Raw genomic sequence first — 21,412 nt, 5'->3', positions numbered from 1 at the left:
ACTGATGGACTCAACAACAACCCGTCATCTGCATAGAATAGTGTACATATTCTGAACAGCTCATTTTCAAATCCACAGCCTCTGCTTTCTAGTTCTTTCATTATTATGTAAGTAAGTGGTTAGACAAAATTTGGTTTAGCTCTTGGCATTATTATTACTGTTACTATTATGATTATGATGATGATTATTATTATTATTATTTTCTTTCATGGTGGAAATTAGGTTGCAGTGGCTCAGAGGTAAGTGTAATCTTATTATATTTTGTGTTGAGTCTAGGTTTGAGCCCATCCTGTGGTGGATATTTACAGTGGATGCAGAATAATATGTCCTTTCATGTTCTTGCGTATGTTTGCATCGTGTTGGTTCTACCAGTGACATATACAGTCTCAGGTTAATTACGTATGAGTCTGGGGGAAATAGCAGTCAGATAGATTATTTTCTGGTTAGGAGGGCCGATAGGAGGTTAGTGAGGGATGTTAAAGTTATACGAAGTGAGGAGTGTGTCCAGCAGCAGAAACTATTGATTTGTGATATGGTGCTTAAGGAACGATTGATGAAAAAGGGGACTTATGTACCTAGGAGGAAAATATGGAAGCTGAAAAACCAAGTAGTAAGGGATGCCTTCTATAGCGAGTTGAGGAGAGTGGTGGCTGAACAGGGAGCTGTAGACAGAGGCGTTAATGAACAGTACAGAGCCCTCAAGAACAATTTCTTGAGAGTTACTGATGTAACATGCGGTTGGGCAAGAGGACCACCAAGACATAAAGTAACTTGGTGGTGGGACGAGGGTGTAGAAGCTTCAGTTAAGGAGAAAAGAAGGCTTTTCCGGGAATGGAAGAAGGGTGGTAGCAAAGAGGAATTTTTGGCTGCCAAGCATAGGGCTAGAAGAGAGGTATACCGGGTACAGGGCAAAGTCTGAGTCACAGAGACTTTTAATTGATAACCTAAATCATGGGGAAAGGAAAAATATGATATTTAGGTGGAAGTTTAGTGGAGAGAGCTTGTGGAAGTAGTGGAAATTGAGCTGGGAAGTAGGGTGGTGAGTTGGAAATGCATTTTTTGGCTGGCTGTGAGCTGGAGAAATGGGTGCATGTAGAGGTAGGGAAATGTGCTAAAAGGTGATGAATGGGAATAAAAGGGAGAAATGAATGGGTGGATAAGGTAATTGGAAAAGTGAGGTGGCTGGCTTGGTGTTAGGTGTGGTGATTTTGGGTTCGGGTTTTTCAAGATCTGGATTTATGGTGGGTGGAAAGTGCTGTAGGATTAATGAATAGGAGTGTAGTGCAGAAAAAAGTGTACCAGGAAAGGAAAAGAATGGTAGATGAAGAGAAGGTTATGTTGGGGTTACGATTGTGTGTGTGTTGTGGGAATGGTGAGCTTGAAAAAGCATTTTTTATTTTTTAGACCTGTGGCAGGGTGTTGGCTGCTTGTAGTGGTGGGAGAATAGGTAGAATGGGTAGTAATAAAGGTAAAAAAGATTAGAAAAGGTGGAAGAGTGCAGTAGGATGAGTATTTGGCTGAAATGGGGTAGAATGGGTACTGTCGATTCATGGGTTCGGGTTATTGGCAGGAAACTAAAGTTGTTGTGGTGGGGGACAGAAGCATTTGTAAATATTGTTGAATGAATGGAGGGTGGGACAGGTGGTGGTGCACCCAAAAAGGTGATAGTTGAGGGGAAGGATGTGTAACTGTTATGGAGAATTGGATTTTGTGTTCAGAAATGCCAACTACTGTAAGATAAGAATCATGAATATAAAAACAAATACTGAACTACTATCTAATAACTATAGAAACCACATAATACAGTAGAAGTCCTATTTTTCGGCATCTATGGGACCAGGCTAGTGCCGAAAAATCAAAATTGCCGAATTATCAAAAACCCTACCCACTCAATACCTTATATGTTTCGGTGAACACTATCATCACTACTCATATCATTACAAATGTGCTTGGAGAGAGTACTGTATACTGTTTGATACTGTACAATACTGTAATGAATACAGTACTATACATGAATATGAAAAATAAAGAAATTAGTGAACATACTGTATATAAATGTAATGGTACAGTAGGCCTACAAGTTCACATGCACTTACCTAAACTTATAGTAGGTTCCTTAATTACATATGTACAATAGAAGGGGTTGATTGGACTCTGCTACTGCTGGAAGAAGTCCCCAGCAGTAGAGGGTCCTCATGGAGAATTTCAAGACTGACGAAAAAAATCGGAAAATCTGCTGAATGATCAGAGATTTTCGTAAATGGGACTATTTCTCAAAACTGCCGAAATGTCAGATTTGCGGGGAATTGGATGCCGAAGAATTGGACTTTTACTGTAATATTGTTTGTGTTTTGATATGAATAATATCCAAACAAAAATAATCTTCACCTTGACCAGCTTTGCAGTCACAGTGTGCTGTTACTACCACACCATCATGTGACGTCATGAATGTAGTGCTGCCTACTTCTTCCTTAGCCATTATCATTCATTTTCTGTGCCTGCCCTCCTCTTTTCCTATATTTCCCATCTTTCCTGTCACTTCTTGTTGCTCTTCTTTCCTTTACAGGTGGCTTTACATTGAGTGACAAGCCAAATGGTTTCCTGTAAGCCAAGAAACCATTTACAACACTGGGTGGCAACCATATAACCAACCCATACGTTCTCCCTACGTGTCAACAAGTGGGTTGGTGGAGGGTTAGTGCCCCTCCCCGTAAAACCAATAACTCAAAGTCAAATGGCCACCCCTTACAGGATTATGGTGTCTGGCAATAGATAGATAGATAGACCATTCAGACCTAGCTGTCTCTGATTGTGTACGACACTACGGCAAAACGATGATCTGTATTTAACGATCTTTGTTCGGTAAAAGCCATGACACCTGGGAAATTGCCGAACAGCATGGTGTTTTGCTTTAATGAACTATCGGCTTTAACATCAGGGGTCTGGTACCAGTTAGTTCATTAAATCGAGGGTGTGCAGCACTGTATACAGTATATATATACTGTATACCATCTTCATCATCCTGTATACAGTAGAACCCCGGAATTCGTACACAATTCTTTCCTGGAGGCTGTACGAGTTGCGAATTGTTTGAAAACCGAATCATTTTTTTCCATAAGAAACAATGTATTTTGCATTAATCTGTACATAAAACCTTTAAAATAAAGACATATACCCTGTAGATTATATACATAAAAATTTCACTGCATCTTACCAGTCCTGAGGAGAGCTGATGGCTTAAGTGGATGCATATGGAGAGGAGGAGGAGGGGTTTTAGTTTTTGGAAGGGGAGTCACCTTCCATGAAAACTGTAGGAAACTGCCCTTCTGGTGTTTTTCTCTTTTCTGTCTCTTTGGACGAGGAGATGCTTGGGGCTGGGGAGATGCTTGGGGTTGGGGCATTTCTGTTCTCACTGCTTTCCTTTTAGCTCCAGCTGACTCACTGATCTTCTTAGGGCCCATGATTATGTACATTTTTCCAACGAAAATATGTAATTTGTCACAGTGTTTAATGGAGCTTGTATGACTGATGCATAGCTGTCGGAAGACAAAGCGAGGAAGGACACTAACCAGCTTGTGGTAAGCACAGGCTGGTCTACAGTATGTCTGCCATAACTTAGCTTCTTTCCACTTCATTGCAAAGTAAGACAGTATACGTAACTAAGGTTGTACAGCCCTTCCATAGCACTTCTTTGTAACTAGCACCATAATCTAGTGTTAATCTCTTTGTTACAGCTTATTTTTCTATAACAGCAATAGTATGGTTCTACACCATTTCCATAGCACTTTATTATGACTTGCTCCATATTCAATTGTTAATCTCATGATACTGATCAAAATGCAAGATGGAGATGGCAGTTTTAGGCCAAGATAAGATAGGCAGAATACATATAGGCCTGGTTAGAGTGAATAAGCAAAGTTGCACTGAGTAAGAATAACAAAAGTTCATAATTCTATCACCTTTGTACTTATTATTTCCTTGTTTCTGGATCCTACATAACCCTGTCTTTAAGTGGAAAAAAGGGCCAAGAAGATGGTAATGATGATTGTGATTTTAATGGTGATGATGATGCTGATGTTTCTCCCTAAAGAGAATAATATATGAGAATAATAATTTCTTTCTGATCACCTTTAGCATCTTCCAATATCTTTAGCATCTTCCAGTACTGTATGATAGACAGCATATGAATATTGCCATTTGATTATGGTCTCGTCAGCTTAGGAGACTTCCTGGTACTCATACTCATTTATTTAATTTGCACAGTACATTACACTCAAATATACAGTGGTATTGTAATAACCGAACTGAAACTTAACAAATTAATCACTGGTCTGACCAAGATTCGATCTCAGACCCTCGTGCTTGATACACGCACACGTTACCACTGAGCCAAAGACAGGGTCCCCTCTTTGCATCTAGGCAGTGCGGGCTTTTATACACCCTGTTACAGTATGTCATTCATGTCTTTATTATTGATGTATACTGCTTACATAACATAAAGAATATTGATGTCTTTTTTTCAAAAGTGAACTAGTAAGGAAGAGGTGCTAAAAGGCATCCCAAGCTGATAATACAGTACTGCCCTTGTGGCCACAGTCTTGTGGGCTTAAGAGACTTTTTGACATCTCTGTCAGCCTAATGTTCTCTTTTATGTTTTATAATTTTAATATGGATATTGTTTGCATACAAGACAGTGTGAAGATGCTCTGTTTAGCTGTTAGTTATACCATAAAATTATTCCCTTGTACAAAGGAAAAGGGGAAAAAGAAGTGTGTGGTAATCATAGGGGCATTTGTCTTCTTAGTATAATAGGAAAAGTGTATGGTAGGATACTTATAGACAGAGTTAGAGAAAGAACAGGGAAATTATGAGAGAGGGGGGTGTGAGTTGGGAGCGGGGCAGTGAAATGGCGGGGGACAGGGCGACTTGGAGGCGATTTGTTTTTGGCCACCCTAAACGGGATTGAGGCGTCTGGCAATAGATAGATAGATAGATTTCTGTAAATCACAGAGTTAATCAAGTAAGTAATGACAATCCTGCATATAACCAGAGTTTGCAGATGTATGTCATTGTGTTGTAAGTGTACAGTATAGCACTGTACTATGTTTTTTGGCTTAATTTTTCCAGTTGGATACAATATTTTGTATATATGCTGTACAGTATATCAGGCATGTTTAATTATGAATGACTGTGTATGACAAGACTTATGTAACTACCCTGTACTGGTGTGTGACAAGAAAAAGATGTTGATCAGTAGTTACGGTACCAGCTTTTCCTCTTAACACCTTTGGTCAGGTGACATTTTTATTGTATTCTTGCTAAAACTAGACAAATTTATTAATGCAGCATATTTTAACCTTTGGCAAAGGGCTGAAGGTATACGTTGTTTGCCTTCCACTGTGAAAAAGTGTTGCCTTGGCTAAATAACATCATCTAGGGCTAGCAGAAACATAAAGTACATCACTGGAGTGAAAGTGTTAATAGGTAATGATATTATTGCAGGTTGTGGATGATGGTGAGCCTGACCGTCTGTATAGCGTAATTGATGTGGAGTGCCGAGGACATGACCCAGCGGTGCTACCATCATACCTCACCTTCCTCTCCACCGCTGCATCTCACCTCGGAAGTACAGTTCAGGACATGTTAGTTCAACCTACTTTTTGTCTTATTAACCATATGTGACACATCAGGCTTTAAATATGAGATGTAGTTGGGGTTTATTGCATACAGAATACCATTCAAGTGTGAGTGATATAATGACTCTTGCTTTAATTATCTAAATTAATTAGCCCATCCCAGGCCCCTGTGCTCCTGATGGGGGAGGAGAAGATTGCATAACAGAGACATAGGTGGGTGGAGGGTTGGTCTTACTACTTTTCCACCCCTCTCTTGGCATCTCCTCATTCCAAGTGTTCCATAGCATCTCCAATTTCATATCATTTATAATTCATTGCAGCTTCTCCATCCATCCATTATGTTAAGGATCATACCTTACCCTAGCCATGTGGGAAAAAAGGTCAGTCATCATCATCATCCGGACCTCCTTTCCCACCCTAGGGCAGAGTGCACAGTAACAACGTCCAGACAGGCCAAATTTGCCCGATCCAATGGGCCACGCTTCGATTCGCTCACCATTCAAGCCCCCGATATCCTGGCTCTATCTGATATGTCAAAAACATTATGTAAATGAACTACGTCATATGTGCTTAAGTTGCAAAAATATCAGTGCAGTTTTTTTAAGCAATCCTTTGGTGAACATAAAAAGTTGATAAATACCAACTTCCATGAATAACATCCAAAGAAACACTGGAGAATGAGGAAGCAAAACTCAGAGCCCCTAAACACACACATTCTCTCTCTCTCTCTCTCTCTCTTTCTCTCTCTTTATGTCCCCATTGTCTTGACACTGTGACCCTCTTTTACTTAGGCTCATTCTATCTATTGCCAGACACCATAATCCCGTAAAGGGTGGCCATTTGACACTGAGTTAGTTGTTTTACAGGGAGGGGCACCAACCCTCCACCAACCCACTTGTTGACACGTAGGGAGCACGTATGGTTTGGTTATATGGTTACCACCCAGCGTTGTAAATGGTTTCTTGGCTTACAGGAAACCATTTGGCTTGTCACTCAATGTAAAGCCACCTGTAAAGGAAAGAAAAGGCATAAGAAGTGACAGGAAAGATAGGAGAAATAGGAAGAGAGGAGGGCAGGCACAGAAAAAGAATGATAAAAGCTAAGGAAGTAAGCAGCACTACATCAAGTGAGTGGATGATGGTCGCCACCACCTACCTTCCTGTTAATCATAAGTCCACTTCATTGTCTTCCACCCCAAGCCTCATTTATACGTAACCTTTCCATATGGCTTCGTCCTTTTATAGTTTGTTCTTGTTACCTTCAGATGGTTTTATTCAACATGGTAAACATATCTCTACCAACCCCCATCCTAAATCTTGCCGTAGCTGAATGTAAATGTCTTTAGGCAGAAGAAATACTGTAATACAAACAATATGTAATCGTAGAGACTTGGTGACTAATTTTTACACACCTTCATTGTCTTTGTAACATTTTCTGGGTAGTGGATAAAGGTTGTTAGCTAAAGATAGGCAGTAGATTAGTCTTATACCTACCTTATTCAGTAGCATTGTAATTGTGGCAGTATCACCATCATTTTAGAGCAGTTTTTTTGCATTCACATAGGGTGGGAAAATGTTTAAGAAGGCTGTTGCATCTGTTTTGTGCCAAGGAGAAAGAAATCTTGAGGTAGAATTATAGGCATAAATATTGATACATTTCAATACTATAAATCAGTAGGATAAATAATGAGGTTAGTGAACAGTGAGTTTTAAAACCCAGTGGTGCAATCTGTGGTGCCCAGCAAAGTTTCAGAATGTTATGGTGGGGTCACCTAACCGTTTGACGAAAGAGTGAAGTGGTAATTTCATCTGCAGTTGTACATTCTCCCCTTACATGGTATAAGAGGAATGAGGTTGTTCAAAACACAGGTGTTGGGTGGTGAGCGTGTCGTATCTCTACATGGGAACAAAGGGGGAGGGGGCACAGTACTTCCAAACTCCTACTCTCACCTCTTTTGGTAGCTTCTTGTGAAACATGTGGAATTCATTGGTGGCATTTAGTCTCCTTTATCCCTAGGTTAAAAAAAAAAAGTTTCAGTAATTACAGACTTGAAAACTCAGCTTCTCCCCACCAAGGCTGTAAGCCATAAGACAAAAGTTGAATCCTCTGTGTTGTTGTTGTTGTTGTTGTGAACTTGTGACCCCAGGTTTATCTGAATGTGATCTGGGTGGACTGTAGATTGAAACTGGATTTCTCTTACAGTTCACCATCCTCTTTTAGGGGGATTGGGATGGAGTTGAGAATGTTTGAATAACCAGGCAGTTTTTGCTATGTCAGTTCCACCATGTGAAGGTATCCAGCTGCAGGATCAAGCCTCCCTGTTTAACTGAAATATAGTTTAAGAAATATCTGTATGCCTTTCCACAAGTAACTCTATAGCCCAATAGAGAAAAATATAAATCAGTCTAAAAGCTTATATCTTTCACAGAGCTTGGCCCACAAAGCACATAAAACGGTGGACATTACTGAAGTCGGTGCACATCCACAAGAAACACCGAGTGCAGTATGAAGCCAGAACCCATTTCCTCACTTTATCACTCCCGCGCCTCACACAGTCTACTGCTACACCTACCTTGAGTATATCCAGCGTAATCTTCCAGAGGGTGTCGCTATGAAAGTTACCAGGGTGAGAACCATTTAAGCGTATTGTTGAAATTTGAATGTTTGATGAATGAAAGCCAGGGTGGTTGTGAACATTGTGCATCTGAGCTGAAGGTCAGGAATCATTATGCAATAAGTCCCCATTCCCCCCCCCTACCAAGTCCAAGTAAATTACATCTGGTGGTGCAATTAGTAGAGTGCCCTGGTCAGAGCATATTGTGGCATATGCTGTGGTTGAAGTCCAGGAGATGGCCAGGGGTTTTTCTGTCATGTTGAGGCACCAGGGGCTCTGGTCTGAATTAATGGTAGCCTAATCTCAGGTCCCTACACTTGGATGAAGGCAAAATGGGATTTGTCATTTTCTTCTAGTCGTGGGGGGATTATGATTGAAGAGTTGAGAGGAAGGATGGGACTGGAGTGCATTGGTGTTGTGATGAGGAGGGATGGATTGAGATGGTTTGGGCATGGGGAGTGGATGGAGAATGACAGTTGGGTGGGGAAGGTGAGAAGAGTGAACATCTGATGTAGGGTTGTAAGAGGCAGACCGAAAAAGACCGGGGATGAGGTAATTGAGTGTGACCCCAGGGATAAGGGACTGCATAGCGAGGCACTACCCAACCCAACATTGTAAATGGTTTCTTGGTTCACAAGAAACCATTTGGCCTGTCACGTAGTGTAGAGAGACCCGAAGGCAGTACTTCACTGAGTGAGTGGATGATGGGTGCTCCCATCTGTCGTGTAAGAAAATATTATTTGGTAATGAAATTGCTGGGCATTGGAGTGCATAGCTATGGAGCGTCAGGTGCCATGTCATGAACTTTAGAGTTATGAAGTGAAGCCAGTAAACAATACATACCAGAGTGCACTAAATTAGCAGAATCATTTCAAAAATTGAAATGTGTTTTATGACATTGTTTGATTTCTATTGAGGGTTCTCTTTTTGAAATGTTTGTTGGAAATTCCTGAGCTGTCTGTTACTGTACTTAGTAACTATCCTGCCTCCTAATGTAGTAAGTGAGTTGTTTATGACAGAAAAATTGTAGAGAACCCCCCCCCTCCACAGTTCAGCCAGACAATGTAAAACATATTTTGAAAATTGTATTTGATTGTCGGCTGAAACTTAATGCAGTACTTCCTGAGTAGCGTTGTTAATTATAAGGTGTCATGTTTTGTTATTTTTTACATTTCCAGGATCCTGCCTACCATTTTGGTGGTGGGAAATACAGTTAGGATGAGGATACATTTCTAGGCATAAGGAAGTCCTTTTAACATCTTGCAATTTTCCACCCACAACATAAGCCTTTGAGTAGCTGTGGTGAGTGGCAAGGTGTCTGGTGGTTAGAGCATTCCAGTTGGAGTGGCAGCCCTGCATAGGTTTGATCCTTGAGAGGTGACTGGAGACTTTTCAGTCATGTAATACCATCAAGAGATGCAGGCAGGTCATCTGCTCTTAAATATACTGTGCTTAGTAGTCTAACCTCAAGTCCTACACCCCAGAGGTATGGGAAGTATGCTGGTCATCTGCCCTCAAGTATACTTGACTCCAATAGCCTAGCCCCAGGCTCCCTACACCTTGAAGGCATTGATGTATAATTAATTGCTGTTGTTTTTTTACATTTCTATACTCTAGAATCCTACCCTCCATTTTTGTGATGGGAAATAGGGTCAGGATAATGATGAGGATAAATTTTTATGCATTAAGCATTTTCTTTTTAGCATTATAGAGTGTCTCACCCTAAACAAAACCCTTCAGATAGCTGCGGTGCAGTTGGTGATAAAGATTTGCATCATGTTTCACTCATACTCCTTTACACTGTCCTCAGCTGGCTAGTATTCTTTAACTGTGAGAGCCTTTGTCTGTTTCTGTGCTCAAATAGTTCACCTCTTCTGCTTTCCATTATTCTTGCTGGTTAAAATTCCTAAGATGTGAGATGCTTGGGGTGTTTTTCAGCCTTAATATTACACCTCCTCTGCTTGTCACTTTCTCTTTTTCGCTAATATTCCTTAACTGAGAGTGGCTTGTTATGTTTCTTTGCCCTAATATTTCACCTCTTCATCTTGTCACTTTCCTCAGCAGGTTAGTATTCTTAAGCTGAGAGAGGCTTGTATGTTTCTCTGCCTTAATATTTCACTTCTCCTACTTCTCGCTTTCCTCTGCTGGCTGATATCCTAAACTGTGAGAGTTGTGGTATATTTTTCTGTCTGCACATGTTGCTCTTTTAGTAATGCATCAGGGAGGAAAGTGATGGACATGCCTAAGCGTGAAGGAGATGCAGTGGAAAAGGAGATAGACTTTTGCCCTTGACTGTGCATAAAACCTTGAGATTTTTTTAAATATGTAGATTTCTGGGTACAGCTGTGGCTCAGTGGGTTAGAGCGCTCCTCTCTGGCCGAAGGGTCGGAGGATCGAATCCACCCAAGGGTCATTGGTAGACATCAGGAAGGGCATCCAGTCATAAAATGCTACACGCTCCAATCCAAAGTCCTCTACCCAGGGGCAACGCCTTAGCCCTTCGGGGATACCTGGTGTAAAATCAAATTATTTTTTATTTTATTATTCTGGGTACTGTAGAATTCTTTTTAATGTTCAAGAGTTCCATACCGATCAGCAGAATCCTTTGAGTATCATTGGTATAGAATAATGCCTGTTTTTTTCTTTTTAAATATCTGCACATTATAGCCTCTCAGAGTTTACAATCCATAAGCAGAGTTCTTCATGTTGTGCTGGTAAAGGAAAACCTCCACATGTTGTTATTTATACTTTTTAGCATCTTAGGGTTCTGTTCTCTGTGGTTTTTCAGATTTTTAGCACCTCTTCCATAGAAATTTGTTATGCACAGAACACCTTAATGTCCTCTTGTATATTATTGATGCAAATTATGCTGATAGGAAAGCAATATAAATAAAATAAAAAGAGGGATGTGTGTTTGTGTAAAGTGCCAGTTAAATCACTAAGGAAGAGGTGCTGTGAAGAGCCTCTGCCACTGATGATATACCCCTAGAGTTTCTAGCCCTAAGCAGAGTTCTCCAAGTAGCCAAAACATTTTCTTATCTGGTGGTGCTGCATTCCCAGCTGGAAGTACAAGGCAGCACTCACCTTTATCAGGGATCTCACTGCCTGTCCCCCACCACCCTCCTTCCTCACAGTGCAGAGTACATTTATGTGTAGTTGCCATCTTTCTATATGGGACAGTACAGATATGTTTATGTCCACCCTCATAGCTTATGGGGCAAAGTACAGGTGTGTTTATATGGGCCATCTTTCCTCTTGAGGCAGAGTATGTTTATGTCTGCCATCTTTAATTATGGAGAAGAATATATTCTGTATATTTATTTGTACTGTCTTTCATTATGGGGCATAGTAAATGTAGTGTTGTATGATTTTCTATTGATTATTTTTAAAAAATGGTAACAGCAGGTATGTGGTTAGGCCAGACATACTTGCTAGTTTTCTTTGTGTTTTATTAATAATAATAATAATAATACAGTATTTAAAAAAAGGAACGAGCCAAATGGTTGAAGCCTGCAAAGAAATTTCTCTTCTCGTGGAAAAAATAAACAAGAGAACCAAAATCAAGGTGTGTTCATTTTGAGGTAATTGGACAAATTGGATGCACAAGAATTAAGGTTGTAGGCAGAGAGAAATTCATATTGTGGAAGAGTGTTCCAGAGTTGGCCCATTGCTTACATGAAAGCTTGAGAATATAGATTACTTCCTTTGTTGAAGAACTGGACAGAAAAAGGTGACAGTGCATTGATAGATGAATACTTCACACCCATTGTACTTGGGGAAGGTTATAGTAGACATTTCAGAAAAGCAGCGATCAGTGAAAAGCAGTAGTAGGAGGATAGAGCTGCAACAATGTGAAGAGAAAGAGGTTGTGGGGAGTCAGTAAGGTATCTTAATGATTTACTTGTTACCAATTGATTTGATAATCTGAGGTAGGCCACATTTTGCCCTTAGGCTGCTTGATGGATGCCCTGGCCTTAACCCTTTAATTGTAATGAATGCTTTCTTGGCCTTCTGTGAACTCTTTTTTAGATTTTTCACATTTTTACCTTGTAGAGTGACTAGGTACTCTTTACAGTACACAGGTCCCTTTTCTAGGATTTTGAATAGCTTCTGGGACATGGTGTGTAGTAGGTAGTATAGTTATGTGTAGAAGAAGAGCTGCATCTATATGTTTAAGTGAACTTCTTTGTTACTTCCTTGAGGGTTTGTTTTTAGACTGACGAAGAGAGTGTATGTGAGTGAGGTGGAGGGGGAAAGAGGGAGGGGGAGGCCGAGGATGAGATGGAGAGATGGGGTGGAGAGGTATATGAGAGAGGGGGTGTGAGTTGGGAGCAGGGGAGTGAAATGGCGGGGGACAGGGCGACTTGGAGGCGATTTGTTTGTGGCCACCCCAAACGGGATTGAGGCGTCTGGCAATAGATAGATAGATAGACATTAACTCCATCACCCTCCTGTGACTCCCATTCAGGTGAATAAAAGCATATAACATTAGCTAGAATAGAATACAAGAGTTGTCAACTGTGAGAGGGTACCAGTATTAATTTTATGGTTATGTACTCTCTCTCGGCTGAATAATGTTTGGCATTTGCTGGAATAAAGTACCAAAGTTGTCCTGATTAAGAGATGGCTAATATAGGAAAAGGCCAACCATATCTGCTAGGGAAGAAGAGAATGAAGCAGTCCATTGGTGAGGGAAGAAGGAAAAGGAAGAGGGGTGTAAGAGAGAGAGAGAGGGGAGGGGTATGTGAGAAAACAGTGTAGACTGGAGACATTTCTCCTGGTTATCCTTGTCAGTGGAGGGTTTGCAGTAGGGAGCAAGTGTCACAGATTATGATGATGGTAATGGTGATGAATATTCTCTGCGACCATCATCCACTCACTTGATGTAGTGCTGCCTACTTCCTTAGCTTTTATCATTCTTTTTCTGTGCCTGCCCTCCTCTCTTCCTATTTCTCCTATCTTTCCTGTCACTTCTTATGCCTTTTCTTTCCTTTACAGGTGGCTTTACATTGAGTGACAAGCCAAATGGTTTCCTGTAAGCCAAGAAACCATTTACAACGCTGGGTGGTAACCATATAACCAAACCATACGTGCTCCCTACGTGTCAACAAGTGGGTTGGTGGAGGGTTGGTGCCCCTCCCTGTAAAACAACTAACTCAGTGTCAAATGGCCACCCTTTACGGGATTATGGTGTCTGGCAATAGAAAAATAGAAATAGATAGATTTCTAATGCATGAGTGAAGTGCTTACTCTAACTTGTGCATACAGCCATACTTTGTATGGTTTGTTACTAACATCAGTGTATTGGATTGCAGTCAAGTAATTTATTTTTAATGCTGACATTGCCTAATATTGAATAGTTTTTGCTTTGCTAATGAGTGTATCATCCACAGCATGAACTCCAGAAGCTTCCCCAACATGTCAAACCATCATCAGAAGTGTCGGTTTGATCATCAGACGCCTGCATCATCACTGCTTCATCAGTAGGTTAGTAATGTATATATAGTTGTTGTTGTTTTAGTCCTTCATCCTGTCATGTTTTCAACTTTGGCCATTGCCCTTTTGCCTAACTGGTAACCACTATGTTCAGACAGTTTTGTGGATTTAGTAGATTGTATTGTACAAGATTACATAATGTAATTTGTGCTGAAGTACAGGTACTCAGCAAAAGCAGTAAAGGCTTTTGAGCATTTATGAGCAGAGGTGTGTGTAGGTGGTTGTGAGATTTACTGGGCCCCATTCGACTTGGCTTACATCAGGCAGCATGAAAGTCAATGAAGGACACTACAGATTTGTTTCCCACTAGTCAAAACAAATTCCACATAGCCCAACCTCAGAACTGGTGGGAGAATTGGCATGTAATGAATACTGTAGACTTGTTTTCCGTAAGCCAGACCTAATTCAGTGCAGTCCAGCCTCGCAGTGGATGTGGGGCTTTGCATGTAAAGGAAAGACTGGATATGGTACCTTTTATTTGTCACTGAAAAAGAGAATCACAAAAGTTGAACACACATAAAGTACTCTATGCCAGTATAAAAACGTGCATCATATGAACTAAGCAAATGACGTGAAAAATAATGCTGTTTTAAACAGTGATGTTTTTCATCTTTGCCATTTCCATCATGACTTCTTGATAAGTACAAATTTTCAGATTACCAGAACTTTTCTGCCTAGCCCCGGGCTCCTGCGCTCCTCATGGAGCAATGTAGGATTGGATGATGGATGGATGGATTCTGTGTTTGCATACCTCTCTGTGGCAAACATTATTTTAATATGTATGTATGAAATATAAACCAGTGTTATGCTGTAAAATAGTGCTCTCATTACCTGTAAAAAAATAGGATAAGAAAGAGTCATGTAGTCACAATGACCTTTATTATGCATTTTGTCTTTGGCACACACAGACTTACAGTCAGGAAAAAACATGTGGAAGCAGAAATAAGTACAATATAAGTTATAAAAATTTGACCTAGTTGAGTAGAAACTAAGTATGTTGTGTTTGGTTTTATACTCAGTTATTTCTAAGTGCTTCACCAGTATTTTTTTATATTACAGGAGTATCATTAATACTATATCAGGGTATTCCAAGTACGCTCCTTCCATACACTACCGTACACACACCAGCACAGTTGCTCACCATACATTGCAGGTATTGACAGTATCAGCACCAACACTACGCCTCTCAGGAGTAACGTATGAGCAAGGTGTACACTGAGTTACAAATGGCTTGGGGTATATTCATTAATTTTCTGTTGCTTAAGTAGTGTGTGAGATTGTTTACATATCCAGGAGCTGCCAAACACTTCACAGTTGGACTCGGTTAAATAATTCATCCTCATCATCATCTAAACCTCTTTTCCAACCCTAGGATGTGGTGAGGTAGGGCGGAACAATGTACGTTTTATTATTGTGGCTGCTGAACAGTTTCATTTAGCTTAAGAACCTTAGTCATATAGGGTTATTGTAGGCTATATCTGTGTCCCCAGGTTGAAACATCATTCCTGAGCTAAATAAAATCACTTGGAGATAGTAAGAGTAAAATAACAGCCATCTGCATTGGTGGTGTTAACTTTAGATAAGTATGCATTAGGTATAGGGTCTTGTCCTTTATTACCCTCCAGCTAAAGTGTGTGTAGAGGGTGTGCAGAAAGAATGGCTCTTGGGTCTGCATACTTTTGCCAGTCAGTAAAGTGGGTTCTCATCAGTTAACCCCTTCAACGTGATAGCATTTGGTATTCTAAGCACACCACCACCAGATAATTTTATTCAGTATAGGGCGGATCTTTAGCTGAGAAGAAGGTAATTTGTCTGATATTGAACCCCCCCAAGTTTTAAAAATATCTTCTGTATTAAAGATTAAAAGATTAGGAGAAATACACTGAGGTGGTTTGGACATGTGGAGAGAATGGAGAATGAAAGACTGACTAAGAGGGTGTATGTAGGTGAGGTGGAGGGAGGGAGAGGGAGAGGTAGACCGAGGATGAGGTGGAGGGATGGAGTTGAGAGGTATATGAGGGAGGGGGGGGTGAGTTGGGGGGAGGGGAGTCAAATGGTGGGTGACAGAGTGACTTGGAGGCGTTTTGTCTGCGGCCACCCTTTGCGGGATTAGGGCGTCAGGCTATAGATAGATAGATAGATTAAATATAATGGTCTGGAGGTTAGTAAAAGTCAAATATCAGAGCAGTTGTTAGGCTGAAGGGATTAGTCACGGTGCAGTACTGGTAACTCTTTTGAATTTCTTTACAGTAATGATGTAGTCACTCGTGTACAACCTGCAGCATGTCCTGTTATTCATTTTGTTTGACCTAAAATTAATATGGTTGAGTACAGTTAACTCACAGTATGCTCTAAATCTTATAAACACTGGCATGCCATTCTTTAAATTCCACAAGCCTTATTTTTAGCAACACCTGTAGTCTTCTTGCACTGAGTACATTCACATCAGACAAAACACACAACAGAAAATTTAAATATTTTACCCTAATAACACAGTCTGGAACTAGGTAAAGTGACAGTTTGAATTTTCACTTTGGTTGAACAGTGCAAAATTTACCTATTAAAAAAAAAAAAAAAAATGCAGTTGATTCTACAAAATTCTAAACCTGAAAGAGGCAAGAGATATTTGCCTCTGAGTCATGAAAATATTTGGTGATCTGACTAGCTAACTTGTAGAAAAGTTCAAAATATCTAGTAGGATCTAGAGGTGCATACGCACTGCCACAGATAAAGACAACTCAGTGATGATCAGTTAGTTAAAATTAGTCTTGCTACTTCCAAATTCATATTAAGAAAGGCCTCTCATATTGAAAAGGTTATTGCAAGCCCCACTTAACCCATCCAGTGTGAAAAGTCTCAGCCAAACTTAATTCAAACCTCTGAAAGTACGGTAGCAACAATAAAATATGAATATTATTGGAGTGAGGGAGTTAAAAGTTGTGATGTAGATATGGCTTGTATAGGTTTGTGTATTTATGTGTTTGTACCAGATACTATGTACCTCTGTAGCCCTACCACCTCACTTGATTTATTTATTATATTATTATTATCTATCTATCTATCTATTGCCAGACGCCTCAATCCCGTTTGGGGTGGCCACAAACAAATCGCCTCCAAGTCACCCTGTCCCCCGCCATTTCACTGCCCTGCTCACAACTCACACCCCCCTCTCTCATATACCTCTCCACCCCATCCCTCCATCTCATCCTCGGCCTCCCCCTCCCTCTTCAGCTCACTAATTCCACATCTCCGGTCCAATTGCTTTTTCTTCCATTCCATATTGGTGACGTACTTCAACCTCAGTGTCATTCTTGATATTGGGATTTTTATTGATTTATTTTTTATTGACATATTTATTTGAACCCCACAACAGCATCCTGTTGTTTATAGAGCCACAAGAGAGTAATTTTGTTGTCACTAAGTTATGTGCGGATGAGCGAGATGTTCTAGTGTGGACTCGTTATGATTGCTCACTAGCTAATTATGGGCTCATTATGTTCAGTTTGGCCATGTGAAGAGGATGGAGGGTGAAAGACTGACGAAGAGAGTGTATGTGAGTGAGGTGGAGGGGGGAAGAGGGAGGGGGAGGCCGAGGATGAGATGGAGGGATGGGGTGGAGAGGTATATGAGAGAGGGGGGTGTGAGTTGGGAGCAGGGCAGTGAAATGGCGGGGGACAGGGCGACTTGGAGGTGATTTGTTTGTGGCCACCCCAACGGGATTGAGGCGTCTGGCAATAGATAGATAGATAGATAGATAGATTATGTTCAGTTACTGACACCCGACAATAACCGAGTGGATAGGGCTTCAGAAACAATTTACGACAAAGGTACCAGGAAGTGAGGGATGTATTATGTAAAGGTAGGGGGATGTACAAGTAAGTGAGCCAGGTCTATTGTGTATGGTTGTGATGAGCATTTGTGTGTGTGCATGTGTAGTGATGTGAACTGCCAAGATGTATAAAAGTGTGTATGTAGAGAAGGGTAAGGCTGTTGATAGGTGTGATACAAGTGCCTCCATAACCCAAATGTTGTGGGTGTATTGGTGCAGTACAGGGGTAATGGTCAGGATATTGTACAAATCATTACACATAACCATTACACTAAGGGCCATATTTTGAATGGCTCTGGAGATTTCATAATACAGTACATTTTTCTCTGCAATTAAGGTATGCATATTACACCTTATCTTTCTCCTTAATATTTCTTTATTTCAAGTATGGCCTTAGTTTGCATCAGTAATTTACAAAAGCAGGTGCTGAAGAGGAGCCTGCATGTGGTGGCATTGTGACCCTGGGTGGAGCAGCTGAGTTGTCCACTCAGGAGCCAAACCTCCTCATGCTTCCTGCACCTTGCCCTGAGAACAACCCTGGTCCTATCCCGGTGAAACACTTTTTACCAATAAGGGGTACCAGTTCTCTGTACAGTGTATGTACTATACCGTACCTGTAGGACGGATCCATAGAACCAGTTGCTTACCTGTGGTCAGTGGGTCTGCTCAGCCAGACAGATTGGCATTAGGCATTCACAATAACAGCATCTTACAAGAGGAAAATAAGATGTAATAGGCAAAATATTTTGCTGAGAAAGAGGCATTATGAAATCTCCAAAATGACAGAAATACAGCACGGAATTGAGATTACTAGGAAGGTTACTGTTAACATTGGTTTGGTGATTGTAGGGACTTAAAACAGAGAGGAAATATAAACTACTACAAGTAACCACACACTGTACATTAAAATTCTGTCGTGATTAGAGCACTGTCACATGTTTGTAAAAGCACGGCAGACACTAAAAGCTTTCCTATAACCTACAGACATACTGGACAATTTTGTACATTTCCATCACAATCATTAAGTCAGACAATTTTCTTGATACTTGATGGTAAAATCTACTTGAAGTTTCTGCACAAATATCTGTCTTATATACAGGCTTATAATTATCTTCTTGCTCACAGCTCTAAAAGGGGAAGTTTGCCTCTTATATGCCTAGTACAAAGTGGTGTAACTGCACATTGGTAACAGACCATAAACTCTGATTTTGGCTGCTGTGTTTGATTAGAAAGATCTGGGACTAACATGCAGTAATAACTGAGGTATGTAACTCAGTGGTACCTACTTAAATCATTCATCTTGGTTGAAAGAGAGATTGTATACTCATCCATCCATCATCTAATCCTTTATTGCCCCAGTCAGAGTGTAGGGACCCAGGCCTAGACGACTCACTTCAGACATTTAAAGTGAGACAGACAGAGAGCGAAAGACAGAGACATGCATGCATGCACGCACACACACACTGAGTTTGATTGATCAGGTAGACATCAAAATGTTGAATCTGACTACTGACCTTGTGAATGGAGAGTTTATGGTATATAAGTTGCCTAATAACTGTAACAGCTTTGTTACAGTATCAGGTATACTGTACAGGTTACTTTGTACGCCAAACTTCCCCTCACCCACTGAACACTAATTATTGTAAATGAGATATTACCAAGGTTTTTCACAGCTGTGGTGTTGAAACATTACATTTTGTCTTGTGGTAACGATATTAACAGACAAGCTTCCATTAGTACGGGTTCTCCCTACCACTTACAGTCTTTAAATGTCTCGTCTCCTTCAGCATGGCAAACTTATCACTTGGAACCAAACACCTCTTCCTTCATTACTGTTAATCTGTGTAAGGTATCTGAGGAGTGTTAATTCCTGTGCTCAGGGAGACTAAAAATTAATAGTGGTATACTGTCAAGGGATGGCCACTGCATAGGCTACACACACTCACAGCCAAACAAGTCTGTGTTACAATGTTTAGAACAATATATGAAAGGAAAATATTGAACAGAATATGATTTACATTTGGAACATAAATTGCTCTAGTGTTTACCACTGGAATGTTGCTTTGCTTTTTTGTGTGAGTACTCATACACACTTCCATACACAATACAGTCTCTTGACATTATCTAGAAACTAAGAATGTCCCTTCTACAGTACTATAATTTTCTTTACTGGTACAATCTCTGCTGCACAGACACTGTATAACAGTGCAAGTCAGCACAGACTAATCCATCTACATCACTCAAAAATATAAATATTTCCTAGCAGTCTTGAGACTCTACACCAAAAAAATAATGTTCTTACCATAAAGGTTGGCAAAAAATTAGCAATTTTACCTTTAAATGAAAGACTGACTAAGAGGGTGTATGTAGGTGAGGTGGAGGGAGGGAGAGGGAGGGGTAGACCGAGGATAAGGTGGAGGGATGGAGTTGAGAGGTATATGAGGGAGGGGGGGGTGAGTTGGGGGGAGGGGAGTCAAATGGTGGGTGACAGAGTGACTTGGAGGCGTTTTGTCTGCGGCCACCCTTTGCGGGATTAGGGCGTTGGGCTATAGATAGATAGATAGATAGATAGACCTTTAAACACTGCAGCTCTGAGGTGCATTTGCCAACCGTATACAGTACTGTAATGTACTGCTTGAGAATCTGTACATAAGTTCATGAATTGTATACAGAAAAGATGTTAGGAAGTTAATAAAACGGCTATGTCCAGTGGGTGAGTAAATCAAAATGTTGCCAATTGTATGAATTTTTTGTATGTCAGTAGATTTTGATAAGATATTGACTATTGAATTAAATGTGAACCAAACCTGATCTAGTACAAGGAATATTGAAATATACAAACTGCAGTGCATTAGGGTTATAGGCACTGTAACCTGTCAAGAGGGAGGGAAGGTGATTCATTGCTTAAGTTTTCTCTGGCACAAGAGTATCCTGACATTACTGTATATCACTAAGGATACCATACCGAATAACCCAAGTCCTTCCACATCTACAGTAGTTATTTGATTCTGGTTAATGCCAGATTTTTGTTGCTTGGAAACCCCTAGTAGTAATAGAGTTAACTAACTTTGGGGTATATATATATATATATATATATATATATTTCTTTAGAGAACAATATATTTATCAGTCATAAATTTCAGAATGTTCAAGAAATTATTATGGATGAGCAGATGAAGGGTCAAGACTTTCACAATGATAAAAGCATTGTTATACACTTCCCTGTACCTATGATGTCATCTCTGCATCTTACTTTTTCACCCCCACTTTTGCAACAGTGATATCACACCCAAAAAACATTAGTTTGAAAAATGGCTCAAAAGCAGTTTTAGAATGGTAGTATAAAGCCAGCAGCCAAGATTTTGTCTGGCATTGTTCCCTGCTGTGTTTACTGCCCATCAACCCAGCCCCTCAGTAAGATTTATCCTCCACAAATTTGCAAAGCTTGCCACCCCTCCACTGCCTAGGAGAACTGTACAAAGGTTATTAGGCAGTCAGTACTTTTTGTTTTATTACAAAGAATAATACTGTGCTGAATAAGATATTTCCAAGCCCCTTCCCCTTTCCGTACAAATTCCCACACTTCCATGACCAGCACATTTGATTGACTGGAACAATCCGTTTCCACTCCTTCCCCTTTCACATATCACCTCCATGTCTGGATTCCTTTCAAAAGAAGATCAGGATGGCATGGTAATTTTTTTTCTCTGCATTCTGTGTCTTTACAGTTATGTTTATCTTCATTTACTTTAGGTTTCTTTTTCCTCATCCATACTTTCTTCCCAGAGAAGTGAGTTTTCCTTGCTTTGCATTCAGCTTAAAATCAGAGCTTTAGAA

General features: G+C 40.3%; 1 pseudogene; it reads left to right on the top strand.

The window, feature by feature from the left end:
- Positions 1-5,502: 5,502 nt before the first annotated feature.
- LOC145389529 (small ribosomal subunit protein uS10m pseudogene) lies at positions 5,503-13,700 on the top strand (annotated as a pseudogene).
- The last annotated feature ends 7,712 nt before the right edge of the window (positions 13,701-21,412 follow it).

This window comes from Coenobita brevimanus, unplaced genomic scaffold, assembly GCF_032717465.1.
Source record: "Coenobita brevimanus isolate Jiangsu-jjx unplaced genomic scaffold, ASM3271746v2 jjx.HiC_scaffold_1227, whole genome shotgun sequence".
Lineage (NCBI taxonomy): Eukaryota > Metazoa > Arthropoda > Malacostraca > Decapoda > Coenobitidae > Coenobita > Coenobita brevimanus.
This window is presented reverse-complemented; position numbering and strand designations above follow the sequence as displayed.